Here is a 12830-nt window from a genome sequence, read left to right on the forward strand (position 1 = left end):
TAGGACACTTTACTAGTGTTTCCCAATGCAAAAAAGCCAGATCTTTGTGACCTGAAAATGCTCAAGACTATACACTAACACTATACACAGCCATTTGAAAACTACAGTAAAAGTAACACATTTACACACAAATTATACCTATTAGATAGTTATCACCTCAGTAAACAATAAATGAATTGAAAGATTACAATAAATTCAATGGTAAATATTGCAAATTAAATTTATTATTTGCTACAGGTTTACTTGTGTTTTGTATCTCTGTTTACAGCTCATCAGGCCACGTGAATGTTTACTGTTGCTATGGCAACAAGAGACCGCTGACGTTAGCATCTGTTAGCTAGCTTAGCTAAATCATCTGAACAATAATAACCCATAATATCACAATTCGGCGTATTTGAACAAAATCAACCACAACTACCAACAGTCACAGCCCTTTAACTCTGGGCTGATGTGCTGCCACATGTTAGATTGTCAAAGTTAGAAAATAACGACTTCAGTCCCTGAGGAGCTACGTTAGCATTAGCGGCAGCTACGTTAGCATTAGCGGCAGCTGCATTCATCAGTATGTTAGTGAGGTCGCATCACATTCAATGTAAAAACGTTTTTTTACTTTGTTTTGGACATGTCTCAAACATTTAGCCGAGCCAGCCCCAGGCTGACGTTACTGACCCTGTCTGCCTCCACTCGCTCATCATCGTCAGGTCCTCCTCCCTCGTCTCCCGGCGCAGCAGCACCTGTGGCTGCTGGCGGGTCGGTGTCACTGGTCCCGGCACCAAAAAGCTCCGTCAACTTCGCACATTTAGCAGCCTCCACCTCCAGAGACTTCAACTTTTTAATCGCTGTTTCTCAGCTGTTTCTTCCTCTTATCCATTTCAAGTAGCGGACACAGTTTGGAAGATGCTCACTACTACCACTCACTAACGTTACTACTGGCTCAGCAGCAGACAAATATTGGTAGTGACTATTTTGCAATCCTCGAACATTGGTTGTGACATGTCACGACCATCTATATAGAAACCTACGCCCATGACCTTCATGATGTGAGAGGTCAGTGCAATCGGCCTGTAGCTGGTGTCTGCTGCAGGGGTTGGTGTGGGGCTGTGGGGGCTGTGTGGGTTGTGTCCTGGAGTGGTTGCTCAGAGGAGTAGCAGGGGGGCTGCTGGGGGTGGTATATGATCTGCTGCTTTCTACCTGCTCCTTCCCTGTTTGTCCCACGTGTTTATGATGATGAGCATGACATGAGAAAAAAAAGAGAGACAAACTCTCTTAGCAATGTGAAAAATGTCAATCACCTATTTTCAGCAGGTTTCCCCATGTTTTAAAAAACCCGCATATACACACAAACTTTGGTATAAAAGTGGCATTAAGCTGCTGAAAGTGAAAACCGATCAGTCAACCTCATCAGGAACATTGCAGATAACTGGTCTATGGGAGTGTGGCTACACAGGTACTATTATCTAAGAAGAACCATGTCAAAGGTGACCAGCAGTTTTCCAGAGAAGATCTGAGTGACAGATTTATTAGATTGGTTAAGGTTTTGAAATCACTAGTTAAAATTCTGAGCAGTTTGTGTTGCAAACATGATCCTTATGAATACTGTGCACTGTTAAATATCGTGGCTGAAGAATTTTGATGTAAATGCACCTTCTGCTCAGCAGGGCCCTGACATGTTAAAAATTAAGATGAATGGAGCAAAATCAAGAAAGCCATCACATGAGAACCATAGTCTTTCAACAGGACGATCATTCTGCATATAATCATGTGCTCTCTCCACTTTGTTACACCGAGTGGATTTCACAAGCAACTCACCATGCAGTCCTTCTAATGTATATTCATGTACATCATCGAGTCTTGCACATGGTTATGATATGACAATCAATACAGTAGACTTGACATAACACCTAGCTAAAAACAAGATGGTTCAATTGAACCATTGTTTCAAGATACATATGAGATTGCCCTCAAAATCAGACCAGTAATGGCACAAGTATCTGCCACAGTGTGCAGATTATACACATTTTCATTCTGACCAACTTCACAAATTATACCCTCATCTCTGTCTGAAGCTGAGATGATCAGTTTTAGGTTGGGCTACAATCTGTAGCATGTTTACCTACCATGGCATTATATGCCATCTGTGGAGTGAGAATGTGAAGCCTATACCAGTCAAGCTCAGGGAAAATGTAGACAGAGATGGGATGTGAGCACGGAGGAAACATAAGAATACACGTGTTACTCACCTCATATCAGTATCAATATTAATATCCTTGAAAGGCAGAAATGAAATGGAAAATGTTTAAGAGTGAAATTCAACCACTTTTGAGGTACCTAAACCAAACAGTTAAAATAACATTTTTCTTTTTGTTTTTTCACTCTCAAGACTTTGAACCAACCCTGTAAAAAAGTACAACTCTAACGGTGTCCCAGCCTTTAACTTACGGGCTGCACATCACAAACTTGCATAACAGTAAAGGAGTAAAATGTCAAAAATAATAAACTTACCTTGTGTTATAGAGGCGGTGCAGACAAACCTATGGATAATGCTTTTATGTTGGTATGTTGTCAAGTTTTTCTGGTAAAAAGAGAAATTGAGAAATTGTTTTCAGCAGATAAAGAACTAATATTTCCACGGTGAAAAAGTTTGAACACAATAAAAATATGAGGAGTGTCATAATCTTTAATACTTAGGCCCAAAGATAATATTTTTAAGAAACCCAACCAACTTCCCTCCCAGGAAAAAAAAAGTCATTTGTTCTTTGTCCACAGACTGAAATACCCATTACATTGAACAATGAGCTACCTCACTGTGCATCAGAACTAAAATATGCAACATCTATGCAAACCTGCAATAAAACAAATGAAATGGCTAACTAAACTGATATACTGATTTCATACTCATGTTGAAGTCATATCTCCCCTGTTGCTGCTACTGAGAAAGAAGTGAGTTGTATTACAAAAAATAAAAATAAAAACATCCACTGAGACATAAATGCCCCCCTGAAACACGCAACAACAGGTCCAGAAGAAAAGAGTCTCTAAGGACGTTACAGGGAATCTGCAGCCACTGCAGCCCTGAAACCAGATGGGACTGAGCCTCAGAAATACAATTTAAGTCCACTGCTCGTGTGCTAGGCTAACACCAACAAGTTAATGTTAGCACTACCATTAGCTGCTAACAGCAAACTACCTTCTTCAGCTGAACTTGCAACTGATAAACTACATTAAACTTCAGTTAAAGATGCATTTCTAAATGAATAACAATGACTGAATACTGACCCAGTTCCAGTTCCGGTGTCTCTGTCCTGTTTCTCCTCAGTACATCCTGATATATACATGACCAGGGTCCTTCTCGGTTAGAGCCTTAACCAATATTGCTCACTGCCCCCACCCTTCTCCTCCATCCACACCCCATCAATCACCTGAAGTTGTTTTGACTTTTGAATTCAGACTGACCAATCACCCAACACAGGCCGGTCCTATATGGCTGTCAGCCGAAGTTCATGTCCTGTGATTGTTTGTTTGTTTTATGCACATGTATGTCACGAAGCAGCAGGGAATCTTGTAGATTTTTTATAAAACAAATATTTATTAAAGAGCAGTGACACCACTATTTCATGACATATTTGAAATGTATATTTATTCTGAATAAACTCCCACACACTGTTCACTTCACTTGCACTGAATTTTAATAACAACATTTCAGTACTCAGACTTCATCAGGTTATCTTACAAGACAATGGGGGAGACCAACGTTTTGTAGAACCTGTGGACCAATCAGGACACATTGCAGACAAACATCCCTTTGAATCTTATCACACACACCTGGACCAATAAATTCATGTTACTGAATGAAAACACTCCTGAATCAGACAGTACAAATATGTGGGTCTTCAAAGAACATTAAACCATTTTTTAAAATCATCATAATTGGAAAAAATGTATAAATCAATCAAAACATACATGTTCACAATAGAAATAGTATCATGTATAAATATAATACAAAAGTTGTTTAGAGCTTAATGTGTCTTCAAGAGCCTGTCCTTGGGCGACAAAAAAGGACATAGAATTAGGCAAATCAAATATATATAAATCTCGGCTATGAAACTGATAAAGACAAAATATAATGTGAGACGACCATATAATGAAGAAATACACTGTAGAAGATGTCTGGAATAGAAAGTACATTTCATTAAAAAGTTACAGAACAGCCCACTTCATGATGTCACATTAAGAAGTAGTTCATCATTCAGGCCACCAGGACACAACGCCTAATATTTCAAAGCGTACATATTCACAAAATTCATAAAATTCAGTTACTACATCACTGTTGTTTGGTCCTGTAGCGTTGCTTTGTGGGACATTTCTCTTTACTTTGTTGGGTGAAGGACCTGTTTAGTTATCAGACTGTGAACACCATCAGATCGACATGCCCCCGCTCCGCACCGGCTTATCCATTCACACAGATGCCGGTTCGCCTCTGCTGCGCCTCTGATACTACCCCTGGAGGTGGATCAGAGCCGCAGCATACTGTCCCCCCTCTCCTCATCTGTAACTTTCACACAGATGGCGATCTGAAAGGGTGGTGTGAATGGAGCTATTATCACACATGACGGTCACACACACACAGGCACACACACACACACAGGCACAAACACACACGCACACACTGAGGTGTGGAAGTGATCAGGTTTGTGCCACAGCTTTTCTTTTGAGTGAGCCAAATCTCCTTAAGATGTTGAACTGGAAGCAACTGTGGCAAACAACAGAGGCTTTGTCTTGCTATGAGGGGGGATTGTTTATTTCATAACCCAACCAACCATTTCCCCACCCTGTCTCCCATCCTCCCTCCTCTGATCCCCTTTAGTCATACTGGAACTCTGATTGCACATTTGGTTTATTTTAGACACAAAAAACAAGTGAATGATTTTAAAACACTGAAGTGCTTTATGCAACATTAATAGGGAATTTGGGTTAAATTTGGCTATCAATAATACTTAATGATCATCAGGGATAAATATTTATTATGATAAATAATAAGATCAAATCTACATTAGATCCCCCACAACCCTTGAAGAAGGGAAAAGTTAGCCAATTCACCAAATCAGTCTCATAAAAAGGTACTAAACTGTCAGTTTGTAACTCTGATTAATAATTAACTTAATAACTACAACCAAAATTACCTTAACAGCTGTAATGGTCAAAGGATTTTGGAGTCCTTGACAGAGGAGAGGTTGGCAACATTCACTCTTGTACAATATTAAATAGACAGCATGAAGGTTCAAAAGTCTTTTATTCAACACAAAATGAAAACACACAATCGAACTAACATGTTTAGGTGTGTGTGTGTGTGTCTGTCTGTCTGGAAGAACAAAAGCAAAATGGTGGCTAGGATTCAAAGAACCACGCCGCCTGGCATGGACAAAGGAAGACTACAAACGGCTGATCAAAAGGGACTACAAGATGGCTGATCAAAGGGTTGGATCCAAGATGGCGCATCACCACTTGTTTCTTTGATAGGGGAGAGAGAAAGAAACAATGGTGGTGCTCACACTATTAGCTCACTGATATCACATGTGGGTGTGATATCGTCAAGGCTGAAGGAGTGTGTGTGTGTGTGTGTGTGTGTGTTGTGTAGGTACTACAGTGTAGTAAAAGAAGATGGCTCATTGCATGCAAAGACCCTGAGTCTGTATGAAGCATAATGCGACCAACGTCAAATTAACCATGTAGCAAAGCAAACTAGTAATAACCTGACCTGAGATCACAATAACACCCAAACAGTGAACAAACACATAGATTGAACACATATGCATTACATCAACCAGAGTTAAAAAGTACTGTGCTTAGCCGTGCTATGCTATGCTTTGTACTATCTAGGCTCAGTTCAATGTCTTTAAAGAAAAGGTGCTGGTGGTTCCTTGGCTGACAAGCCAAGCAGGAGAAGGTTGTAGTTCCAATGGTGAACAATGCTGTTCTTTCTGTGCAAGGTCTGATGAAAGACTGCAGGTGGAGGAAACTGGTCGCTCCTCCCCTTTGCAGGGATAGCAGCTTGGTGCTAACTTGCTTCGTGTACCTTGGATTGTGCAGTTAGCTGGTAAGCTTTGTGTGTAGCTGCTGTTCCTAACTGAGCTGGAATACTAGCCGGACCTTGTGTTGCTGCAGTGAGGAGAAGTTCTTTGGGCCTGCTCGAAATGCAGCTGGCAGCTCTCAGCAGCTGTTGGGCCCAAAGAATCCAGAACTGGAGGGCAGGCAGCCCCATTGGGAGAGAGTTTGAGAAGAGCTAGAACAAAGGAAAGAGCTGGAGTTTTGACTATCTGGTCAGAGGGGGTCTGGCAACCTGACCAATAGTAGCTCAAAGCTGGGTCTCTTGGCAGTCTTTGCACCTAGGTGTGATGACTGGGGGATTCATAGATGCTGTATGTATGGTTTTGCCCTAGCAGATTTAGTCAAATTTTCAGGAGACCTATAATAAAATCATCGTTGAACCAAACTTCATGAATGTTTTATGTGCCAAAGCATTTGTGTTCCACTCATTCCATCACAGAAAAATTATAGTTGTAAAAATCATTGTAACTCAAGACTGCCATGATATACACTGATCAGCCACAACATTAAAACTGGTGGGAAAACCTTGGGTGCTGGCATTCATGTGAATGCCACTTGACACGCACCACCCATCCAAACACTGTTGTGGACCAAGTACACCCCCTCATCACAACAACACTACCCGATGGCAGTGGCCCCCCAGCAGGACAATGTACACTGACACACCGCAAACACTGCTCAGGAACAGCTCGAGGAACACAATAAAGGGCCCAAGGTGTTGGCCGGGCCTCACAAGTTCCCCAGATCCCAATCTGATTGAGCATCTGTAAGACATGCTGGAGCAGGTCTGATCCATGGAGGCCCCACCCCCCATCATACAGGACCCAGAGGATCCACTATAAAATGCCCTGGTGCCAGACATCACAGGACACCCTCAGAGGTCTTAAGTCCTTAATGTCTTGACAGGTCAGAGCTGTTTTGGCTGCACAAGGGGAACCTTCAAAATAGTAGGCAGGTGGTCATAATGTTATGCCTGATCGGTGTACATGCACTTTACAAGTTTATGTAAACTTTTGACCACAACTGTATGCCTTTTCTTAAAATTTATAACTAACAAAATAGCCTAATGTTACAATTATTTAGGCTGATATTATCTAGCTTACTCCTGAGGTTACCTGCTGCATGTTTGATGACACAGCACTGAGGGCAGTGGTGTAGATTCAGAGGCCAGCTGAATGGCTGAATGGCTAGCAACTGTTTGTAAAAAATCCATAGTAAATTAATTTAGGGAGCATTGCAACCTTCTTCTGTTCTTTTCTCTCCTCCCTCTTCAGATGATGAGGAAGATGAAGAGGAGCCATCTTCTAATGAGGACAACTTGCCCCCTGATACTGAGGAGCAGGAGGCTGAGATAGACATGTCTGATGAGTATTGACTATGAGAACAGATTTTGCTGGAGTATTGGAGTATTGAACTGTTCTGCTTATTACCTGCCTTGCCCTGTACCATCATGTGACAAAGTTGTCCACAGTAGTCCTGTACTCATCCTCAGTGCCCTCACTGATACATCCAACTATTGCTAAGTCATCTGAGAACTTCTGGAGATGACAAGTCTCTGTGCAGTAGTTCAAGTCCATGGTGTAGAGGGTGTAGAGGGTGAAGAGGAAGGGAGAGAGGATAGTCCCTTGTGGGGCCCCGATGTTGCTGACCACTCTATCACAGTGTTGTAAGTGCACATACTGTGGTCTGCCAGTCAGATAGTCAATTATCCAGGTCACAAAGGGGGAATCCACCTGCATTGCTGTCAGCTTCTCACCCAGTAGAGCCAGACGGATGGTGTTGAATGCACTGGAGAAGTCAAAAAACATGACTCTCACAGTGCTCACAGGCTTGTCCAGGTGGGTGTAGACACGGTTGAGCAGGTAGATGATGGCATCCTCAACTCCAAGTTGGGGCTGATAGGCGAACTGTAGGGGGTCCAAGAGTGGTTTGACCAAGGGCTGGAGCTGCTCCAAGACAAGTCTCTCCAGGGTCTTCATGATGTGGGAGGTCAGTGCCACAGGTCTGTAGTCCTTGAAGCCACAGGGACGTGGCATCTTCGGCACAGGTACAAGGCAGGACGTCTTCCACATCACAGGGATCCTCTGTAGACTCCGGCTCATGCTGAAGACATGGTGAAGTACTCCACATAGCTGTCTCACCAGCTGTCTCCTAACATGGTCAGCTGTGATGCTCACCGTAGAGGTGACAGGTAGGGGAGGGGGAGGTGTAGAGTCATTGGGTTGTAGTGTGTAGTGAGTCTGGAGACCAGGGGAGGAGGTGTGGGGAAGGATTTCACAGGAGGATGAAAGGCTATAAGGAGGGGGAGGGGGTGGAAAAGGGGGTAGTTGACAGACAGCAGTAGGATTGATGGTTGTGTTATCAGGGGGTGCAGGGGCCTCAGTATCAAATCTGTTAAAAAACAGATTGAGTTTGTTGGCCCGGTCCACGCTGCCTTCAACTCCTCTATTGCCAGCTGACCTGAATCCAGTGATGGTTCTCATTCCTCTCCAGACCTCTCTCATGTTGTTCTGCTGAAGTTTCCGCTCCAGCTTCCTCCTGTAGTTTTCTTTAGCCTCCCTGATCTTCACATTTCACCCTGTATTGTTCTCACCTCCTCCCTGTTGCCAGCTCTGAAAGCCCTATTCTTTTCATTGAGGATTTCTTTGATGTCCTTTGTTACCCACGGCTTGTTATTTGGGTAACAATGCACAGTCTCAGCTGGGACAGTGGAGTCTACACAAAAGTTGATATAGTCCGTGATGCACTCTGCATCTCCATGCAGCTCACAGTGACTGCCAGTCGGTGACCTCAAAACATCCTTGAAGTGTCTCATAAGCTTCCTCTGACCATCTCCTCACTGTCCTTGTGGTTGCAGGCTGGCTCTTCACCAGAGGCACATAACAGGGGTTGAGGTGCACCAGGTTGTGGTCTGACCTACCCAGTAGGGGTAGGGGAGAGGAGCTGTATGCATCCTTCACGTTAGCATACAGCAAGTCCAGGGTCCTCTCCTCTCTGTTAGGACAGCTCACATACTGCGTGAAGTTGGGCAGTGCTGTATCTATGGGGACGTGGTTGAAGTCGCCCGAGATAGCAATGAATGCACTCGGGTGTTGAGTCTGTAACCAGGTTATGGCGGAATGGATGACGTCACAGCCCGACGTTCGGTTGGCAGAGGGAGGAATGTAAACAGTCACCACAACAACATGTGAAAACTTCAGAGGCAGATAATATGGTCGGAGTCCAACGGCAAACAGTTCAATGTCTGGGCAACAGATGCGCTCTTTGTTGGTAATATGAGCAGGACTGCACCACCTGTTGTTAAGTAGAACGGCGAGCCCCCCTCCTTTACGCTTACAGTCCCTGTCGGCCGAACAGTCTCATAGCCCTCGATGAAAATGTTGTCGTCGGGAATGTCCTGGTGCAGCCATGTCTCCGTAAAGCACATTAAACTACACTCCCGGTACTCCCTCTGACTCCTGGCTAGCACCGTTAGCTCCTCCATCTTATTAGCCAGCGATCTCACATTGCCCATGATGAGAGAGGAAAGACACGGCTTATAACTCCTCTTCTCTGTAAGCCTCCGTAAGCTGTAAGCAGTTTGACTTAAAGTTGCTGGGACGCCAGTCAGGACGGATCCTGACAATTTTAATAGTCAGAGTCTGGTCAATGGGTGCATGTATAAGATACTGAGTGTATTTCTCATGAACGCTTTTAAAACAACGTCTCCATTAAACTAGGTTGATTCCAACACTTTTAAGTAAATCACACAACCACTTCTCTTTAAATGCAACAATAAATATACTGAACGTTGAATAGTCAGTTGAATCAGTTGAGTGTAAATGTGTGCATTAGTGAAAAAGTTCCAGCAGGTGAGTCCAGGCTGGAATTTTCCACCCCGGTGATGCCGGTGATTCACAGTAGTATGCAGCGATCAGAGCTCTGTATATGGCAAAACTACAATCCAGATTTTCTGAAGAACGAGCATCCACGGTAGCAGGTAGCTAACTTCTGCTTTGCGGGTTAGGACACAACTTTGCCGATTGCACCTCTAGGGTGGACTCTGCCAACTCCCTACGCCGCTGCCATTTTAGTATGGTCCGTTTTTAAAGTTGAAGAGGGGTTGCCTTGTGAACTTTGAAACATGCAGTTTTGTGAATGGATTGTGGAGGAGTGGGTGTAAATTTGCTTCATGACCGGCAGGCCGTCACAACTAATAATGGCAAGTAGTGACCGGAAAAGTCCAGAGATAACACAATCACTAGCAGCCATAGAAAGCCGCTTTGGGCTTTGTAAGGACCAGTATCAACACCAAGTCTAGCTGATGCACATCAGTCTAGATGAGGATGCTCAGATCTCAAAACAGCTACACGCCTTTTGGGAGGTGGAGTCACTGGGCATTGTTAATGAGATAACTCAGAGCCCAGAAGAAACAGAGACTCTTCAGAGCTTTGAACCTACTTTAACATACAAGGATGGCTGTTACCAAGTTGAGTTGGCATGGTGACCTGACCAGATCTCCGAGACAACTTCAGAGTTGCAAAAGGACAGCTTGAAGGCCTCAAGAGGAAACTTGCAAAAAATTGACTCAACCCAGTACACGAGGGGAGGCAACAGCCATTCCGATATTAGGCCCTAATTGTCGGAATGGCAACACTTAAACCTTTAATTAAACGTCCCATCATTCCGACATTTTTTGCCTCCTAAGGTCGGAATGGTGGTATTTATTTCTTTTTTAAACGTGTTGCCATTCCGACAAATCTTTTAAAAGGGTTAGGGTCAGGGTTACGGGTTGCGGGTTAGGGTTAGCCTTGTCGGAATGCCGGGACAAAACTTTGTCGGAATGGCGGGATGTTCGCATGTCGGAATAGTGGTATGTCGGAATGGTGACATGTCTGAATAGTACAATGGCGGAATGGCGGTATGTCGTAATGGCGGTCTGTCGGAATGGCAGCATGTAACCGTACACGAGGTACAATGATGTCAGAAGAATTACTTGCAGCAGGACATCTGTGAGGATGTACCAGATTACACTTCAGCAGCAACAACCCTAGGCTGTGAAATATTACATGCCACATCATGCTGTTCTTTGAGAAGATAAGGTAACAACTAAACTGAGGGTTGTTTTTGCTGCATTATCACACAACTCAGACTCCACCAGATAGCCTGTACTGCAGCCATCACAAAGTGAGATGCAGCTCTTACAGAAAAGGATAAAGATAGGTTTCTGTGGCTACATGGACCTCAAACCAAAGACTAAAAATGAGCTGCACATCATGAGGATGAAAAGAGTGGTATTTGGAGTGTCACCCAGTCCATTCCTGTTAGCTGCAACAATAAGAAAACATATCATAAGCAGTATGAAACTGAGCAGAGTATGTATGTGATTTAATTTCCAGTTCATGTAATGTAGAGGAAGCCTTTTCAGTTACCACAACAGCAAGGGAGATTCTGTCCCATGCTAGCATGGACTTGTGCAAGTGGGTGACAAACTCACTGGAACTGATGGCTAAGTGGAGTGGAGCACACAACAGAAACAGACACTTGTGGAAAGGTACTGAAAGTGTTGGGATTTGTATGGGAGTCAGCACGATGAATGTGTGTTCGATCTGAAGGGACTGCTGGACATATTGAAAGGCGAAAAAAACACAGAGAAGAGTGTTCTACAGAAATCAGCTAGTATTTTTGACCCCATCGGTTTCCTCACTTTATTTACCATACGAGAAAAGTGCCTTTTTCAAGAACTGTGGGAGAGGGGAGTTGGTTGGGATGAACAGTTGCCCCCAGACTTCAGTCTGACCAGGCATCAGTTGTGTGCAGAGCTGCCGCAGCTCTACCAGGTGCCCATTCCGTGATCGTACCAAATTGAAACTAAAAAAAAGTCACAGACAATCAAGCTGCATGTTTCTTGTGATACCAGTGAAAAGGCGCTGTTGCTTATCTGCAAGGACAGAACAAGGAAGGAGAGGTTGTTGCAGTTTTGTGGCGCCCAAGTCAAAGAAAGTGACCCTGCCACGCTTGGAACTCATGGGCGCACTGATTGGAGCAAGGTTAGGAAAATATCTTCCCAAGCCAGTGAACATAAAGGGAAACCAGCTCAACTTGTGGACAGATTCCATGATTGTTTTTCATTGGATATGCAGCACAGCCCAAAAGTGGAAGTTATTTGTGGCAAATAGAGTAACTGAAATACAAGGTCTCACCAACCCAGAGCTTTGGTCTCACTGCAATGGCAAAACCAATCTTGCTGACTTACCCACCAGAGGCCAGAGTTTCATGAACCTCATCCACAGCCAACTGTGGTGGAAAGGACCCACTTCACTGTCATCAGTTGATCAAACAGAGAACATTGATGTGGACTGTGTTGCAGATGAAGTGAACACTGGTATCACAGAGTCACATTTGTACCAAACTGAAAGCGAAACTAGCCCAGCAGCTGAGTCACAGAGACCCCACCTAGTAAAGTTACTGGGGTAGATTTTGCAGGAGCCTTGTATGTCAAATCTAGTCAACCTAAGAAAGCATATATTGCACTTTTCACCTGCGCTGTCACAAGGGCAGTGCATTTAGAGTTAGTCTCAGGACAGGCCACTGAGAATTTTTTCCTAGCCTAAAGAGATTCATTGCAAGGCGAGGACTGTGTAGAGTTATTTACTCAGACAATGCTGTGACGTTCTAAAGAGCAGACCAAGATCTGAAAGAATTGGATTAAATCGAATCATTACATCATTCAAGGGATCAGAGCT

Source organism: Pagrus major, chromosome 4 (assembly GCF_040436345.1).
Source record: "Pagrus major chromosome 4, Pma_NU_1.0".
Lineage (NCBI taxonomy): Eukaryota > Metazoa > Chordata > Actinopteri > Spariformes > Sparidae > Pagrus > Pagrus major.